The sequence below is a fragment of the Ambystoma mexicanum genome, chromosome 5q (assembly GCF_040938575.1).
Source record: "Ambystoma mexicanum isolate Mex_15411 chromosome 5q, UKY_AmexF1_1, whole genome shotgun sequence".
NCBI classification, from domain to species: domain Eukaryota; kingdom Metazoa; phylum Chordata; class Amphibia; order Caudata; family Ambystomatidae; genus Ambystoma; species Ambystoma mexicanum.
Genome location: NC_090933.1, coordinates 1,053,347,982 through 1,053,367,861, shown reverse-complemented (window position 1 = coordinate 1,053,367,861; position 19,880 = coordinate 1,053,347,982). Strand labels below are relative to the sequence as shown.

The following is a 19,880-nucleotide window of genomic DNA, read 5'->3' as shown; positions in this document are numbered from 1 at the left end:
GTCTGGGGAGATGGTTCCGAAGGGGGTACAGGAGGGGGGAGCAGGGCGTGGAGAGGTTTTGGTTCAAGATGTTACTGTTCTAAATAAATGGTGTGATGTAGAGATCTGGTTAAAAGAGTCCCAAACGTGGTCTTGTCTCAGAAGAGAGGGGAATAGGGAGTTCCGATGTGAAAAAGGTGATGTTTGGCCAGGGTGACATGAGGATAGGCTCCCAAAATGTCCGGGGCCTTAACTCACCGTCCAACAGATCTATGGTGTTATGCGAGTTCAAGAGATCCAAGCTCGATTGGATGTGTCTACAGGAAACACATTGGAAGAAGGGAGGGGAACCCCGATTGCGCTCCTGGGTGATAGGGGAGGTGATTATGGCTTCAGATGTAAAAAAAGAGGCGGGGGTTGCTGTCTTGGTCTCAACCCGGCTGAGCTTCATGATAGAAGCAGTTTTGACCGACCCCCAACGGGAGGTATGTGTTCACAAAGGGTCAGTTACATGGAGTTAAGTTCACAATTGGTTCAGTATACGCCCCGCATGTGCAGCAATGTGAGTTCTGGGAGACAGTGCGTGATAAATTAATTCAATTTGTTGAAGGTCAGTTGGTGGTGGGTGGGGACTTTAAGATGGTGTTGGACCCGCTTTTGGATAGTAAGAGGATGACGGGGAACGAATAAGCAGAACCAATCCAAGTGACTCAGAGCGTTTTAAAGTGGTCAATGAGGTACTAGGGTTGTGGGACTCCCTCCACCCGGAGCCAGAAGTGGACATGCCATTCACTTTCTACTCAGTGGTCCATAATTTATTCTCGCATATAGATATGATCCTGGTGGACGTGACCCTAAGGGTTCAGGTCCTACATTCCCGAGTAAAACCAGTCCTGTGGTTGGATCATGATATAGTAGCAATTCTGGTCGATACAGGGGGACTGAAAAATCCCAGGGGGAATTGGAGATGCAAAGCTTTCCTGCTAAAGGATAAAGCGGTGTAACAGGAACTGCTCAGGGAAATCAAGGAGTACTTCCTTTTCAATGATACGGGGCAGGTGGTGATCCAATCTGTCTAGGAAGGTTTCAAGGCGACCATACGAGAGACCCTGATGAGAATAGGCTCCAAGAAAAAGAGAGAAATGGAGGAGAAGGAGGTTCGGCTCTGTAGGAAAATACGAGATTCAACCAGGAGGGGCCCATGGGCAACAGATTTTGCACTCTTAAGGCTAAAGAGCGCCGGTGATATAAGACCCAGCTGAATGCTATACTGATTCAGGAAACACAAAAAAAACTCCTGCGCCTGAAACAGAAATATCATGAGAGGGGGGACCGAGCAGACGGGATCCTGGCATGGAGATTGAGGGAAGAGCAGAGGAGGAGGAACATTGGGGTTATTAGGACTGAGGATAATAGGTCCCTTCACAACGTTCAGAGCATAGGGAGTGAATTTGTGGAATATTATCATACCCCCTATTCATCGGAATGGGTGGGGGAAGAGACCCAGTAGAATATTTTTTTAATCCCAGAGTTCCCCAAGGAGATAACGGCAAACTTGGAGAACCACATAACCGTAGATGAAATCACGCAGGCCATCATGGGAATGAAATTGTGGTCGGGCCCGGGGGAGGATGGATTTACAATAACATTTTATAAACTGTTAATGTCCCTGCTAGCCCCATGTTTAATTAAAGGTATTCAACGTGCGCTTGGAGGGTGAACCACTCCTCCCCGCCCCCCACGATGATGGCGGCAGTAATTATGGCCACTCCGAAGGAAGCAAAGGACCCCCCCAGATGCCCCTTCTATAGGCCCATCTCCCTCCTCAATGGAGATGTGAAGATACTGGCAAAAGTCCTAGGAACAATATTGGAGGGGAGTATACCACTGCCAGTACATGGGGACCAGGTGGGATTTATCAGGGATATGCAGGGATAAGACAACATTAGGAAGACCATCAAACTGATTCATGGGGCACAGATGGGAAGCCTGGACGCATGCCTAGTGACGCTGGATTCAGAAAAGTTTCGAGTGGCCATTCATGATGAAGGTTCTGGGGAGGATGGGGTTGGGTGCAAACTTCCTGAAATGGGTGACAGAACTATATAATAGGCCCAGGGTGAAGGTTCGGATAAACAGAGGCCTCACTGAGACATTTGAGCGCACTAGAGGGACCAGGCAGGGATGTCCCCTGTCCCCCGCTACTGTACGCCCTCGCAATGGCGCCATTGGCAATTGCAATTCGAATGAATGACCGGATCAATGGTATTGTGGGGGGAGATCTTGAACGCAAAATCTTGCTGTTTGCGGACGATGTACTGGCCTACCTCACAAATGTTCAGGTCTCCCTTCCAGCACTAACGGCCCAGATTGTTGAGTATGGCTGCCTCTCGGGGCTCAAAATTAATGTGCGGAAATGTGCTATCCTGCCGCTACTGGCACAGAGCCGCCTCCTTGACACGAAAAAAAAACTACCTGGGTATGACGGTTAACCAGTGAAGCATTCGATATCTGGGCATATGGGTGACAAGGGATCTGGGAGATATGGTGACGGCTAATTATAATCCCTTCCCCACGCAGATCACAGCATACTTGAAGTGGCACCCTTCGGTACTGACCTGGTACGGAAGGATGACCTCTATAAAAATGAGTGTCCTCCCCAGATTGTTGTATCTGCTTGCTGGCATCCCGAGTCAGCTACCAGAAAGGTTTTTCCTTGAAGTTACAGGAGAGCTCTGTAGGTTTATATGGGGAAATAAGATCCCAAGGATGAAAATGGCAACCCATACCCTTCCAAGGGACAAGGGGGATTTGGATTTCCGGATATCCACTTGTACTATAAGGCGGCACAAATCAGAGGGATGCTGGAACATATGAGGGAAGATCTGAGGACATACTGGACGTACTTGGAGAACTTGGCTGCACATCCTCTGAAGTTTAAGGATTACTACTGGTCCCCGCTTAGGTCAATACCGGAACGCATGCAGTCCCACCCTACCCTCATAGTTTTTTGGTCAGTTTGGCAGGGCTCTAGAGATACACAGGGCTATACCTCGTGGCCCTCCCCAATGTCCTCAATATGGGGGCTACAATTCGAGTTGTGGCGCCAGGGATTCACACATTCGCAGAGGTGGTCAGATGCATGTCTTGAAAGGGTGGGACAATTCTTTGAGGGTAGGAGCTCTAGGAATGGGGTAAGGTGCAGGACATACTGGGAGGGGACTCAATCTCAATATTTTAATACCCATGCATTAAGGGTATCCTGAAAGACTCAAAGTGGGGGGATGGGTTGGCTAGAAAACTAATACCAGTGGAAAAGGTCCTGGGCTAGTCAGTGTCAAGGAATGGTATACTGTCCAAATCATACAAGGTGATGAATGAAACCAGGTTACAGGGGAGGCAAACCTTCCAGAGATATTGGGTGGAATTGGTGGGTGAAGAGATTGAGGAGGAATGGCCACTAATACATAGAGTGGTCTTCTAGGGAGGGCTGGTCACCGCCGCAATAGAACACAACTTCAAAGTGTTAATGAGATGGCACAGGAACCTGGTGAAATTGTCTAAAATGTTTGCGGGAGTATCTCCTCTTTGCCCTAGGGGTTGCGGAAACCGGGGGACCCTGGCCCATATGTGGTGGCGATGCCCCAAGGTACAAGTGTTTTGGAAAGAGGTGCTGAGCTGGATGGAAGAGATAACTGGTTAGGGCTAAACCCTGACCCGCTGCAGTTGCTACTAGGGCACGCACAAAAAAATTAGGGAAGAACAGGAACTCCCGAAGATGTGGGGCGCAATGTTAAGAGCGGGGAGAATGGCCATAGCCCAATGGAAAAAGAAAACGCTCCCTACAAAAGAGGCATGGGAAGGAAAAGTGTAAAATATGATGGTTATGGAAAAGCTCACTGCGGTAGCGAATGATAGAATGGAAGAATTTCTTGCTGAATTGTCTGCTCTACTGTTCAAATGGGGGGCGGGAGAGGGGGGGGGAGGGGATGGGAGGAGGAGGGGGAGGAGGAGGAGGAGCTCTTCTTGTCAGAAGTGGGCTACACTTGTAATTGTTTGTTATATTGAAAATGTCTGGTTCTCTTTATAAATGCCAATAAAATCAAGTTAAATAAAAAGTAAGTTACATAAAAGTTAAAAAGATAAAAGGGAAACCTAGTTTCCCAGTACTGATAGTCGGAAAGACTGATCAGTTTCCCTGTGTCAAAATGAGCAAAAGGGCAGGGTAGTAAAGCTAAAGGCGTCACTTCCCTGTAAAATGAGTTGGGGCAGGTTCAAATGCAGAATGTTTGTGGGTCCATAGAACTATAGAGGGGACGTTACCAAAAGAGAAACCTTTCATAACACCTAAGGCCAGTTTAAAACCATGGGGTTTAGCCTTTTTGGTCGACAATAGTTAAAATGGACCGTTCTAGTGAAAATATAGCACCCAGAAATGGTTGAGATACAACTGACCATCTTGTCAGTATTGCACTGAAAGTGTGACAAATCTACTTCAAGGGAAACCATTTTTCCTTGAAGCACTCTTCAGAAGGAAAGTAGTAGTGCTTCTCAAAAAGGTTTTAAACTGGGGAGGTGGGAGAGGTCTGCCAGCACAGGTGCTGCAAGGACTGATGTTGCCCTCAAAACAAGTGAGTTGAGGCAGAGAGTAATATTGAAAATACTCCAATCACAAAAAGCAATCCAGGATTGCATGAACCGTCTGGAGTCCCATTGAAATTGTTTGAGGAAAAATACAAAAAGAAAAGATTTCCTAATAAACTCTTTACAGAAACTTAATGAAAAAGCCACATTTGCTCGCTCATGGAGCAATCAAGAGCAGAATAGACCATGCATATCTGCAAAATGATTACAAGACATTCAGGGAATATAAAATGCATCTCTATTTTTTTTAATTGTGTATTTACAAGTATTTACAATATACAAAAAACAGTCTGAGCAAAAGGATTATGCAATCAAGGCAATTTTAAAGGAAGTAATGATATACCAACAGGAGGAAAAAATATATATTTATATTTTAATTCTATTCTTTACACAGTAAACACAAATACCCTGTTTACTATCTCTGCTATCCTTAACATGCAAGTAATGTAAACCACGGTTACATCAGCGAGTTGCAATGATAACACGAGAACTATTTGAGATACTGACATACTTGTTCAAATAGACCCTTCTTCCAAATGAATTGCCATTTTTCCATAACAATGAGAGTGGGTTCTATGGAGAATAACTTATTGCAGATTTGTGCAGTTGAAATGGGCTGAGCTGTAGTTGCTTCTTTTCACAATAATGGGAATGACTAAGATGTTCTTGCAGATTCATACCCTTGTGGTATTAGGCACAGGGGCCAGAGACCGCTAGGAAAGAGGTTGGAGAGGGCACTGCGTGTGGCTTGTCCTCTTTTGCATACTTTGCCACTCCTTAAGCCTGCTATCCAGTCCTGGTGTATCTTCAGTGATCTCTGTCCCGAAGCCCATAACACTGAGATTCTTCCAATAGGGACACTTGTTCCCCGTTTCCCACCTGCATTCTGGCCGACCTCTATGGGCTCTCCACCGTCTCCTTCTTCTGAAGCCAGAAAACGCAGGTTCATCTTCGATCCCTCTCTCTCCTTCATTCCTCACATCTTGGACCTTGCCAAGAAGGCCCACTTTCAACTTCATCTCCTTAAAGGCACTCCCCCTAATCTCACCTTCCCCCAGAAGTTCAATGTCTCTAGAGCCCTGGTCCTCTCTAGGCTGGACTAATGCAACAGTCTCTTTCTCAACCAACCCCTTTCTTCCCTCCGCCCTCTTCAACTAATCCAGAATAGGGCTGCAAGACTTATCCTTGGCCTCAAGCCCAGGCACCATATCTCTCCAGCCCCAAAATCTCTCCACTTGCTCCCGGTCGTTGCAAGGATCAAATTCAAGCGCCTTTGCATTATCCACAAGATCCCTTTGATCTTCTTAATCCAACTCTCTGCTGGTCAAATGCTTCTCCAAGCATAGAGTAGGGGACATCTCGCTCATTGGCTGGCTCACTGAACCGATTCCCCTCAGGTTCCGTAACCAACTCCATACCTTTCTCTTCTCCTCCACCCCTCTCTCCCTCCTTTGCTAACCATACCTACAGCCGCTGAGATTGGCAGACTGGTCCCTCATGATTTCATTAAGGTCCTTGTCATCTGCCTAATCACCTCCAGCATCCCCACCTCCCCCCCCTGCCAGTTGGGTGGTCTGTCTCAGCTCTGCATTTACCTGATGGGTGTTAGACCTCCCTCTTTGGCTTGTGATGTCTCTGCCCATGCACTTACCTGTTGCCTCCCCAAACAGACACCTCTGTGCCCTGCTGCCCTGCCCGGGGTAACCTTTTAGCACCTAGCACTGCGCCCCACCCCCTTCTCTTTCTCTGCACTTGCACGCTCCAAATATCACAAGGCCTAGTAGGACCGCTGTTTGTTTTATTTATTAATTGTTCTTTTTTTATTTATTCATTGCCTTTTCCACTGTTTTTTTGTTCTGTTGCTCCCTTCCCTTTTGCTTTGAAACACTGTCTTTTTGTATAAGCGCCATATAAATAACAATAACAAAATTTAAAAATAATACAAAATTAAGATCACTACTGAAGTCAGGGTTGACTAGAGTTAAAATCGCCCGAGTATCATTTGTCTGGCTGCATGACTGCTACATAGGCACCAGTCAAACAAGCCTCTTTGTCATTTGTGCATCATTCATATGCATTCCAACCATCCTAGTTCATTTTTATAATGTGACATCCATCAGAGCCAACACAAAAACAGGTATGAGAAAACTTGCTTCATGCAAGGACAGAAATTATACAAAAAACCACCAAGATTTACAATAACTCAGTTAACACAGAAATATGTATTATTTAAGAATTTGAAACCCATATCCCCTGACAAAGAAACAAGGGGCTCACAAGTAGTCCACGAGGACAGTGGCCCTCATTACGACCCTGGCGGAGGACCATGGTGCAATTTGCACCATGGTCCATGGCGCAAAGCTGCCAACTCCGCCATGGGGGTTGGCGGACTTACCGCCCCATTCCGACCTTGGCGGGGCGGTAAGTCCCCAATCCCCATTTACCCTTCCCCATTCCCATTTTTGCCCCATAGGGTATAATGGGAGTGGGGAAGGCGTTAATTACGCCACCGTAAATTACGGTGGCGTAATTAACAACAGGTCCCGTAGCGCCATGGATTTTTCCGCCCGGAAAAACCAGGCGAAAAAAGCACCATGGCGCTACGGGAACTCGTAGTAAGGCGGAAAGGTACGCCATGCATTACGCTGGCGTAAACCCCTTTCCGCCAGGGTCGTAATGAGGGCCAGTGTATTTTATACATATAGGACACGACAGGAAGGTACAAAAAAAAATGTTTAAAAAGGTTTATGACAAATAGTAAATCTATACATGCCACATGAAAAAAATGTGTTTATTTTTGTATAATTGGGTCCCTGAAGAAGGTCTTTGACCGAAATGCATTGGATAACACAAAACTATCTGTCTTTATAATAAAAACTTTCTTTGAAGTTTACATTGATGTCATGAGAAATGTATGTACAGAAGAAACAAGAAATTGTGACAAATACTTTATTTAAATTCATAATACAATTTAAATAATGTGTTGATACACACTTGGGGTCCTTGCAACTTCCTACGTTCAACAACTTAGGATCTATTATTGTACAGTGTAAGGGAGGCATGGTATCACAAGTATGACACTGACACAAGAGGTACATGTTTCAAAACCTTTATTCAATTTTCGGGGTCTCGAAAAACTCCTGCTTTGCCCTGTCGCTATGACTGGAGTAGTCTCTACCATAAAATAATAAAGAAAACGCAGTCCTGGTCAGTCTGTCAAATCAAAATGGCCTATACTAACCAAACCTAATGCCTGCCCTATCTCTTAAACAAAACACGTGTAAAAGGGGAATTTGTGGGTATTGTAAGATGGCGGCGTACTAAGGTGGACGTGTGGAGGTGCGCTTCGTCCCCCTCCATCAGCATAAGGCTTTGGCAGCTTCTCCCCGGTTGCCTGGAGGCCGTTTCTCAGTGATACATGATGCATCACTGAGATCGGCCCCTAGCACGCATCATAAGTGAGAGTGGGTGAAGCTTTTGCGACAGTCTTCCCCACGGCAGATCGGGCACCCGACGTTGGGATCGGGAGATGCTCTGCTGCGTGCCAACCTTCAGTCGGGCAGCGCAATAACACCAAGCCGGTGGTGGGCGGACCACCCCGGCGCTGCACTATGAGGAACTGCCCATTTTCCAGTCTAATTATCAGCTGCCTGCGGACAAACGCCAAGCAGGGCAGAGAGGTGATTCCCCGACACGCAGCAACAATCTGGGCGGCGTGACCGCCGAAGTGGACCACGCAACTCCCGCGTCGGTCGCTCTCAACAGACGGTGAAGGCCCACGGCTCCCAAGGTAGGATCAGGTAAGCCTCACCAAAGGAGGGGAGCCAGGACCCTGTAATCGCATGATCTGGTGCGAGGAGCATCTCAGCGCACCGAACGTAGCGGGGAACACCATTGACCCGGGAACTTTGGGAACAATAACACGCCATACAATATGCCGCGCGGCTCGGTCACAGAGGCCGCGCAGCACTCTTACCAGTCCCGGGCACAGTCTTCCCACTCCCTGCAGAGACCCCATTTGCCACAGGCGTGGGACCCCCTGTTCCCCAGAGAAGCACAACCAGTGGCGACACGCCAGAGGGAATCCGGAACGAGTGGCAAGGAGGTAGAACGCCTGCCATTCCGTGAGCTTCTCTTCCCCCCATTCTGTTTCAATCTGCGGAGGCAGCGTGCTGCAGCAAAATTCAGGAACTCTCCAGGTGAGATTACAGGCATCTAATAACACTGGTGGGGCAGTGGGGTGGCCCTCTGGGGGGGCCTGAGAACGCTTTTCAAGAACTTCCCCACACCTCAAGAACGCTGGACCTAGGGGGGGGCTCTGCCCCACCAGGCATTCCGAGGCCTGACACGGCACAGTGGTGTGAGGCAATGCAGGTGCAGTAGATAGAGGTCCTTGCTCCCGGCTTAACGCCCCATATATAACTGGAGAAAGAGGGGCTCTTGGGGAATGGGGGGGATACAAACTCTGGACAACATAGAGCCAGGCGCCGCCCAGATCCCTGCACGCTCCAGAGTCAACAGGAGGGCGGGGCAGGCGTGCACGGACAGGCCTGAACTATTGGAAGGAAAGACCTCTACATGCAATGTCTGGAAAGAAATGCCGCCAGTCCTAAAGGTCCTACAAGAAAAGCAGATGATACCGCTGGACATTCCCCTTTGGACTGCTCTTCCAGTGGGAGGGCAAGCAATATAGGGTTACATTGCTACAGGCTGGGCTCTGGCTATTGAATCTAGAGGAGGAGTCCGACTCTACGGACAGGGAGCTGCAATCGGGTTGCCCTCTGTCCCAAAGACCATGGGAGTGGTCACAAGTGACAAGGGGTCGCAATCGGCCCGCACGGAGGAGGCAAAAAGCTAACTGTATGTAATCTAAGTTATCGCCTTGCTACAATGGTCGGGGAGATGATCAACATCAGGATTATGGAGGCGGGGGGATGGGAGCATACGCTCCGCTCTCTTGGATATCCACTGGGGGGTATGGGATACCCTGCACGTAGGCCCCTTGATGTTAGGGGGGTCTGCCCCAACTCATTCATGAGGGGGCCAACACAGGTGCCGAGACCCGCCACAGGTCAGGAGGGATGGGGTAGGAGGGAGGGGGCCAGGGGAAGTTTGGCATGGTTTGGGGGGGGGGGGGGGGTGGGACAGAGGCTCAGGTTGGGGTTGAGTCCAGAGGTATTCCGATCCAGGGTGACAAGCATGCACACCCACAAAAACAGCCATAGGAATGATTAAACTCAAATCAATAAACATTCGGGGGCTAAACACTCTGGTGAAACGAAAGAAACTGGAAAGACTTCTTGCATAACATTCACCGGACATTACACTACAGGAAACACACATAAGGAAACTGGATGCACACCCTCTTAGATTGTGAGGGTTTTGCATTTTGGTCCAGGCGAACGCAGATTGGAAAACGCAGGGGGAACTAATGGGGATTAAAATGGTATTCTGCGCAAATAAGGCAACAGAAGCAGATAAGGAATGCAGATGCACCTTTATTACCATCACAGTTGATGGTCTCACACTTAGTGGCCACAGTTTATGCCCCGAATGCGTGACAAGATGGGTTCCTCCACACAGCCCTCGCTAGAGGATATGGAGCAGGGAGAGATAGTTCTGACTGGGGACTTCACTTGGCCTGGAACCCCCAAAGGGACAGAAGCAACTCCCCACATTGCCTAATGGCGCCCCCGACTTCGGCCCTCCAGAGAAAGATGGATCAACTAACATGTGTGGACCTGTGGTTGCCACTGAAGGGCGCTGACCAAGGGCACAAGTTTTATTCCCACGTCCACCTAAACTTCTCCCGTACTGACTATATATTGGCATCTACCACATTAGTATGCAGGACTCGCAATATTACGACTCTACCAATCACCCTCTCTGACACTGCTGCTGATGACAATAAGGAGTAATCTCCCCCGACAGGATCTCTGGCGATAGGCTCTTCCGAGGGTTGCCCTGACAGACGTGGCCATTCGGGCGCAAGTGGAAGTTAAGATAATGATATGAATGGGGACACAGTAGTGTCGGAAGCGATGACATGGGATGCCTTTAAGGCTACTTTACGTGGGGATCTCATCGCCCTACGGGCAGATTGTCAAAATCAGAACCGCGCAGTGGAGGCCCAGCTAGAAACAGACCTCCAAGACTTAATGGGGAGGACGGCTAGGAATGAAACGAGGGCAAAGAGCTTCAGCATATCAGGGGGCAACTGAACATGCTCCAAACGAAAAAAGCCGAATGGGGTCTCTTAGCAATGAAACACAAATACTGTGTCTACGCAAACAAGGCGGACAGGCTGTTAGCCAGGCAACTGAAGCAGAGAACCGCACAATCACGGGAATTATTTCCCCTACAGGCGAGAAGCTGCACACTACCCCAGATATCGCGGCTCAGTTCGCCACATATTATAAAAATCTATATAGCTCGGATAGTCCAGACGAGGGAAAACAACTAAATTATCTCTGCTCAGTCCCCCTACCCCAAATTTCAAGCGAAGGCAAGGTGGCGCTAGAGGCGTATATCACCCAGGAAGAGGTTCTCAGGGCAATAAAACACCTCCACGCGGGTAAAGCTCCCGATCTGGATGGCTATATGCTGGGATAACGCAGCTAATGGAGGATGCTAAGATCCTTTTATTTCCCAAGTCAAATAAGGACTCAACACAAAGCGGTTCGTATCGACTGATCGCATTGCTAAAATATTTACGAGAGTGCTGGCCAGTAGATTAGAGGGACTCCTCCCGCAACTCATACACCCCGACCAATCCGGGTTTATTGGACAACATCAGACCCACGATAATATTAGAAGGGTCTGCCACATCCTTGAAAGACGCAAAAAAGGAACGTCCGTGGTCTTACTATCCCTAGACGCTGAAAAAGCGGTTGACTGGGTAGAATGGTCATTCTGATTCAACACTATGCAGAAACTGGGTATGGGGCTGAATTTTGTAGCCATGGTCAAAGCTAATTACAGTAACCCATCGGCCCATAGCCTAGTCAACGGGGAACTTTCGTTCCAATTTCTTCTATCCAGGGGAACTAAACAGGGGTGTGCCCCCTGTCACCCCTTCTTTTCGCAGTCTACCTAGAACCATTCGTGGCAGCCATCTGCTTAAACAAATACATCAAGGGTATCCCTTTCGGGGGGAGGGGAGAGGGGAGAGTATAAGGTATCAGCATATGCCGATGATATGCTGCTAACCTTGGGGACTCCGGGAACATCACTCCCAGCAGTGGTTAATTCCATACACCGGTTTTGGGAAATTGCAGGTCTAAAAGTGAATCTTGCCAAATCTGAGATTTTGAATCTGACACTAAAAGGGGAAGAGCTTACACATGCTATAAAAATCTCCCAGTTCAGATGGGTACGATCCAGTATTAAACTTTCGAGGGGATTGGGTCCTCCGACGTATTCCATATCTATGACATGTAATCACCACAGCTGTGCTGCTTCGGAAACTTTTTCGGCGTCTGCGTCCTGCGTCGATGACGTCGATGCGCCGTCGTCGAGGACCTCCTCCGACGTCATCCGATGTGATAAGTAGGACGCACGACGCCCATAGCCTCAGTTCAGTTTTTTCCGCGAACGTGTTGCTTCGTGTTTCTCGGTTTCAACGCCTCGACTCTTTGGAGTTCTGTTCTTCTCGGTTCTTCAAACCTGTTCGTTTGTGAAAATCCTTCAGAAGATGTCTACTTCGTCTTCGACCCCGCGTCCGGGTTTCAAGAAGTGCGGGGAGTGTGGGTCCAAGATGTCAGTGACGGACTCGCACGACGCCTGCCTCTGGTGCCTCGGGGAGGCCCACGACACGGATGACTGTATTGACTGCCAGTCGCTCACGTCCAAAGCCTTACGCGAACGTAAGAAGTTGTTGTCGGTAGGTCGGGTGTCCAAGCCCCGGAAGTCGAAGTCTGCGGGGCTTTCGACGGATGATTCGAGGGGTGACTCTCCGTGTCATCGTCGGAAGTCTCGTGGGTCTCCTTCTGGGAGTCGGTCTCGCCACTCCTCAGCCTCTTCGAGGCATTCTCGGAAGCGCCGACATCGGTCGTCTTCCAGGTCCTCTTCGGAGGGCTCTGCCCGGCACGTCGCTTACCCCTACAGCCGTGCGACGCCGGAGGAATGGGCTTCCTTCGGGAAGAAGATGTTGGCGATTCTTGAGTCGCAGGGTACTCAGCCGTCCGCGCCCCCGAGTGGGGTCGGTCGTGTGAGGTCGAGAGACACCGCTCGCAAGAGTGGTCGGCACGAGTCACGGGAGAGGTCCCGTTCGGACAAGGGGACTCGTTCTCGACGTACTCGTTCCAGGTCCCGGTCCTCGACGCGTTCGAGACCGTGTGCACCTGTGAGGTCTTCGAAGAAGGCATCGACGTCTGTGGCGTCGAGGGCGTCGACAGGCTTTCTCGAGGCTCTGGCTCCGAGGAAGTCGTCGATGCCGTCGACGCTCAGGTCGTCGAGGGACACGCTCGGGGCTCCGGCCTCGAGGGCTGTGTCGAAGCCGCCGATTGTGGAGGCGCTGCATCTGACGTCGACGCAGATTTCCTCGACGCCGATCCTCTCGGCGCCGATGCCGGTTCTCTCGACGCTGGCGCCGATTCGCTCGACGCCATCGACGCCTTTCGTGTCGGAGGTACCCCAGGGCACGGGTGGACCCCCTAGGAAGGCTCTAGTTAAGAGCAAGCACTCTCGAGTGCCTTCTTTTCGCCACCTGGACTATATTTCAGAGGCGGATGAGGATTCTGATGGCCTGGTTCCTAGTCAGGTTCCGGATGAAATTGTCTGGGGCCATAGTCAGTTTGACGAGTTCAGACAGTCACTGCATGATGCCAGTGGACTGGACACCTCTCCGAAGGTGGAGTTTTGTAGGCCTGAGCCTGGCTCTCATGCTGATTCCTCGTACCGGCGCCTTATGGCTAGGGTTTCTGAGTACTTGGGATGGTCTGCTCCCCCGGGGGAGTTTGTGCAGGATGATCTGACAGACATCCTTGATGTTGGTCCCCCAACTGACCCGGTTCTGCCGTTCCATATGGCTTTACAGAGAAGGGTGGCGGCGGCTTGGACTGCTCCGGAGAGTCTCCCGGCGGTGGGCAGATCCTTGTCGCAGAAATACCATCCAGCCAGTGGCGACCCCTGCTACTTGACCAGGCACCCCACTCCGGAGAGTTTGGTGGTGCAGGCGTCCACGGCCCCGGCGAAGCAGGCGTCGTACCCTACCATCCCTCCTGATAGGGACGACAAACGTTTTGATGGCTGGGCGAAGAAAGTGTTTTCTTCTGGTGGTATGGCGCTTCAGGCGGCCAACTCCATTTGTGCCTTGTCACGTTTCACGCACACTCTGTGGAACTATGTTGCGTTAGCGGCTGAACATGTTCCCGAAGCGGATGAACGGGATGGTTTCCTTGCTATGGTCCAGGATGGTAAGGATGCCATGTGTGAGTCCGTTCAGTCGGGTTTGGACTTAGCTGAATGCGTCAGTAGGTCCATGGCGGCGAGCACCGTGATACGCAGGTTTGCGTGGTTGCGGAAGTCGGGGTTTGCGCCTGATGTGCAGTCCCGGCTCCTCAACATGCCCTTTGACAGTGAACACCTTTTTGGCAGCAAGGCTGACGAGAGCCTTGAGAGGTTGCAGACCTCAAAAGCTGCAGCGAAGTCGTTGGGCGCTGCAGTTCGCCAACCTCTGCCTTTTCGTCCTAGGGGACAGCAGTGGAGGGGTGGTTCCTTTCGCTATTACTCCTTCAGTAAAGCGAGAGGAGCTGGCAGTCAAAGAGGCCAACGCAGGGGTACCAGAGGTGGACGACTGGGTACCCGTGGTGCCAAGGCCGCTCGGGCAGTTGCCTCTTTGCCCTCAGGTAACGCCGCAGCCGCTCCCACTCTGTCGTGAGGCCATGTCCCATGGTTCGCCGGTTGGGGGAAGGCTGGCGCTGCATCTTGTAGAGTGGCAAGCCATTACTTCAGATGTGTGGGTTCTGGAGATCATAACCCACGGCTACTGTCTTCCTTTTCGGCACAGGCCTCGCGACAATCCACCGGGGATCCTCTCTTTGCAGAGTCCGGATCCGCTCCTTGCGCAGGAAATTCAAGCTCCTGCTGGAGAAAGGCGCCATAGAACTGGTGCCTGTAGCGGAGAGGAACAAGGGATGGTATTCCCCTTATTTTTTGATTTCGAAGAAAGACGGGGGATTGAGACCCATCATGGACTTGCGCGGTTTGAACAAACTCCTCAGGAAGGACAAGTTCAAGATGGTTACTCTCTCTCAAGTCCTCCAGGCCCTTCAGCTTCAGGACTGGTTGGTGTCTCTCGACCTCAAGGATGCTTATTTCCATGTGCCGATCTATCCCAAGCACAAGAAGTACCTGAGGTTCGCGGTTGGCGACTCGCACTTTCAGTTTCGGGTCCTGCCGTTCGGATTGACCTCCGCCCCGAGGGTTTTCACCAAGCTCATGGTGGTGGTGGCAGCGCATCTCAGGCAAGGGGGGATTCACGTCTACCCCTACCTGGACGATTGGTTGATCAGGGGGAGCTCTCCCGAGCAAGTCCTGGATCATCTATCGGTCACCTGTCGCTCCCTTCACAGGCTGGGCTTCTCCCTCAATTTAAAGAAGTCCCATTTGACGCCAACACAGCGGCTCCAGTACATCGGAGCAGTGCTCGACACTTCCCTGGGGCAGTGTTTTCCTCCCCAGGTGAGGGCTCTTCACATTCAGCAGATGGTGCACAAGTTTCAGCATGCCCAGACGCTCCCAGCGTTCGAGTTCTTGAGGTTGCTCGGCCTCATGGCATCCTGCATTCTTCTGGTGCCAGAGGCTCGCCTGCGGATGAGATCTTTGCAGTGGGCACTCAAGACCCAATGGTCGCAGTCCTCCGGCAGGATGTCGGACTCGATTCAGGTGCCGTCCTCGGTCGCCCGGGACCTTCTGTGGTGGGCCGTCGAAGGCAACTTGATGAAGGGGGCTCCATTTTGGCTTCCCTGGCCGGAGGTGACGATCGTGACGGATGCATCCCTCACGGGATGGGGAGCTCGTGCCAACGGGCTGACAGTCAGCGGTCGTTGGTCTCCGTCGGAGTCCAGACTCCATATCAATCTGTTGGAGCTGAGGGCCGTCAGGCTAGCCCTGAAGGCTTTTCTGCCGTCTGTGCGAGAGAAGAATGTCCTGATCCTGACGGACAACACAGTGGCCATGCACTACCTCAACAAAAAGGGGGGGGCAGGGTCACTTCCTCTGTGCAGGGAGGCGATGCAGCTCGAGTTCTGGGCCATCCAGCAGGAAGTTTCGATCTCGGCAGTTCATCTGGCCGGTGCCGAAAACGTGACGGCGGACGCTCTGAGCAGGCAGAGCGCGATCTCTCACAAGTGGGAGTTGGCTCAGTAGATTCTCCTGGAGATCTTCGCCCTTTGGGGGACCCCTCAAGTGGATCTCTTCGCCTCCAGTGTCAACCGGAAGTGCGAAAGGTTTTGCTCGTGGGAATTTCCACCAAAAGGAGCCTTAGGAGACGCGTTCGTGGTGGAGTGGTCATTCCCGCTGCTGTACGCGTTTCCTCCAGTCCCCGTCATCCCGCAAGTGCTGCGGAGGTTACGGAAGTTCGGTTCCCGGATGATCCTCATTGCCCCGGCGTGGGCTCGGAGGACGTGGTACCCGGACCTTCTCGACTTATCCATCTGCCCTCCACGTCGTCTTCCCTACCGAGACGATCTGCTCTCGAGGGAGGGGGGTCAGGTTCTCCATCCAGAGGTCAGATCCCTCAACCTTCACGCTTGGCTTCTGAAAGGTTGAGGTATAAGGATTGGGACCTCCCTGAGGACGTGATGGAGGTGTTGCTTTCGGCCCGAAGGCCAGCAACAAAGTCTCTGTACCGTTGGCGTAAGTTCTGCGACTGGTGCAGAGTTCAGAATGTGGATCCTTTTGCATGTGACACCCCCATGGTTCTGTCCTTTTTACTTTCTTTGGCCCACAGGGGCTTGCAAGTGGGTACCGTTAAGGGTTACCTGGCGGCGCTGTCCATCTTTAAGCGCTCGTCTGAAGAATGTTCTTACTTTAAAATCCCTTTGATTTCACAGTTCCTGAAAGGGCTCACTAATGTGTTCCCTCCGTCACCTTTCCTGGTGCCCGGTTGGGATTTAAACCTTGTTCTTAAGTTTCTTATGGGTGCTCCGTTTGAGCCTTTACATTCTTGCCCTTTGAGGCTGTTAACTCTGAAAACTGTGTTTTTAGTTGCGGTTACTTCCGCTCGCAGAGTGAGTGAGTGAGTTACAGGCACTTTCAGTTAAGCCTCCCTTCACTGTATTTCACAAGGACAGGGTTGTCCTTAGAGTTCGTCCTTCTTTTCTTCCGAAGGTAGTGACGGAATTTCATTTGGCCCAGAAGGTTGTTCTTCTGGCATTCTTTCCTCCTCCGCATCCTGGTAAGGAAGAGGAGAGGCTCCATAGGCTTGATCTTAGGAGAGCTTTAAGCTTTTATGTTTCACGCATGTCCCCGGTCAGAGTGGATGATCAACTCTTTATTGGTTACGCTGGGAAGCTACTTTGTCTCGCTGGATTATTTTGGCCATCTCGGAGTGCTACAGCTTGGCGGGTAAGGACCCACCGGCTGGCTTGCGGGCCCATTCTACCAGGGGTATGGCTGCGTCTACTGCCCTGCAGAGGGGTGTTCCTATTCGCAACATCTGTGATGCAGCCACCTGGGCTTCAGTACATACATTTGTACGTCACTATTCCCTCGATTCCATCCGAGCACAGGATCTGATATGATATATGATATGATAAGGCATTTGTAACGCGCCTATACAAGGGGAGACAGACAACGATCTTACTAGGCCAGGTGTCATTCAGATCGCAAGTGCAAGGGTAGAGGGGAAGGGAAAAGTGCATGGGGGAAAGGGAGAGGGGAAAGTGCAGAACAGGGTTATAAGCATACAGCATACAGGATAAATAACAAGGGCCAGCTGGTGGCAAGTGCGAGGTAAGTGCAGACAAGTGCTGGGAAGGGGGGCTGTATGGATACAGACACAGTCCCGTAGTGCAGGGGTTGCCGTGGAGGCAGTGCAGGGGAGAGTGGCTGGGCTGAGAACGGTGAATGGCCCAGTTGCAGATTCAGTGCAGTTTCAGTAGTATTAGCAGGGGAGAGGGGGAGAGAAAGCGGAGGCAAAGAGGAAGGTTTTGAGGTGCTTCCGGAACCGGAGGTGGTTCTCCTCAAGTTTCAGGGAGGTAGGAAGGCTGTTCCAGAGGGAGGTCCCTGCAGTGGAAAGAGATCTGCCCCCAACTCGTTGTTTGGAGAAGCGGCTGACCCTGAGGGAGTTGGAGGCGGATGAGCGAAGAGCTCGAGAAGGAAGATATTTAGCAAGAGAGAGTTGAAGGTATTTTGGCCCAAGGCCCCAGACGGCCTTGTGGACAATGCAGAGGGTTTTGAACTTGATCCTCGCAGTCACTGGGAGCCAGTGTAGTGATTTCAGTCCTGGAGAGATAGGGTCCCTGGGCTTGAGGCCAAGGACAAGTCTTGCAGTCCTGTTCTGGCCTTTGGCAAGGCGGTCCTTTGCTCTGCTATTTGATTGGCTATTCTAAATTTTGATTCTAAATTCTTTCCCTCCTCCTTGCTTTTGGTACTGCTTTGGGAGTCTGTCATAGATATGGAATACGTCGGAGGACCCAATCCCCTCGAAGAACAAGTTACTTTCTTACCTGGTAACGTTCTTTCGATGGGATGGTCCGACGACGTATTCCATATCGCTCCCGCCCTGCCTTCCCCGCTGCAGAATTTCTTTTGCGATTGCAGCTTACGTTCCGCAAGGCCTTGTGTCTGACTGGCAGTTGACTTATGTCACACGTTCTGGGGGAAAAAACTACAACTGAGACTATGGGCGTCGTGCGTCCTACTTATCACATCGGATGACGTCGGACGTCGGAGGAGGTCCTCGACGACGGCGCATCGACGTCATCAACGCAGGACGCAGATGCCGAAAAAGTTTCCGAAGCAGCACAGCTGTGGTGATTACATGTCATAGATATGGAATACGTCGTCGGACCATCCCATCGAAAGAACATTACCAGGTAAGAAAGTATCTTGTTCATTGGGAATTCAAATTACGGCAACGCTCACTGGCCTTTATAATGCCAATTACCCCCAGCAATTAGTCCATATAATCCACTTTACACCTGGGGACCCCTCTCTACCGCTTGGCTAGGCAGGATAAACGCCATCAAAATGATGATTCTCCCAAAGCTACTTTATCTTTTTGAAGCCCTCCCGATCGTGGTGCCAGAGGAGGATTTCCGCACCCTATACAAGAATACCAGTGCATACATATGGTAAAAAAAAGTACCTGCGCCTGGTACTGAAAATCATGCAAATGCCAACTAAAAAAAGCAGTCTGGGTTTACCAGACTTGCTGGCATACCATAAGGCGGACAAAATTAGAGTTCTAAAAGACTGGCTTGCTCCAGACTCCGGGAAGGTTTGGCGACAGATGGATCCGGCGGTGGTGGGTGCTCCTTTGGTGGCAAGTCCTTTGGCTGCACAAAGACCACCGCCCGCCCAACATGCACAAATCTGACATCACAGACCTGTATAAATGTATTTACATCGGAAGACCTGTATAAATGTATTTACATCTTGCCTAATCAACTGACAGACCTTTATAAATGCATTCACATTTTGTTTTAATCAACTTAACTTTAAATGAAAACATTCTTTTTTGCTTTATTTGTTAATTTTATGTCTTTGTTTAAAGGAATGAATTTTATGTACTTGTTAAATACACTCACCTTTTGTGAAATAAATGAGTAAAACTCATGAAGAAAAGATGTTTTCAGTGTGACATTATATTGCTCTATGCTTCTCATGGTTACCTTGGGTTGTTCTAAGTTAGAATAATCAGGATATCCTGTTCTGGATACCATGTGAATAGTAATCATAACTTTCCAAATTTAGTTTTTACGGCTCTTGAAACTCTGTTATGTGAACATTTGAGACCCCCTCATTAGCTGTACCACTTTTGGGGCAATCCTTGTTTGTGCCTGGTGGAGCACACCAGGGATTGGCTGGCTAGGCAAAAATGCTTTACCACCTTTCCCTCCCCGTGTACTCCTATCTGGCGAAAACCAGATTTTACCCCGGGGATACCACAGGGTGGATTCAAGAACTGGAAGGAAGCAGGCTACTCTAAAATCGGGGACATGTTTCACGGTCAGGTCATAAAATACTTTGATTGCTCAATGCAAGGAAGAACTGGGCTTAGTAGAAACAGACAAACAGACAGATTGCAA

At 50.3% G+C, this 19,880-nt stretch overlaps 1 protein-coding gene across 2 annotated transcripts in view; it reads left to right on the top strand.

Moving 5' to 3' along the window:
* Positions 1 to 19,880, top strand: part of TAF2 (TATA-box binding protein associated factor 2) — a 2,148,555-nt gene that overhangs the window by 323,097 nt on the left and 1,805,578 nt on the right. The gene's annotated exons all lie outside the window — the stretch shown is intronic.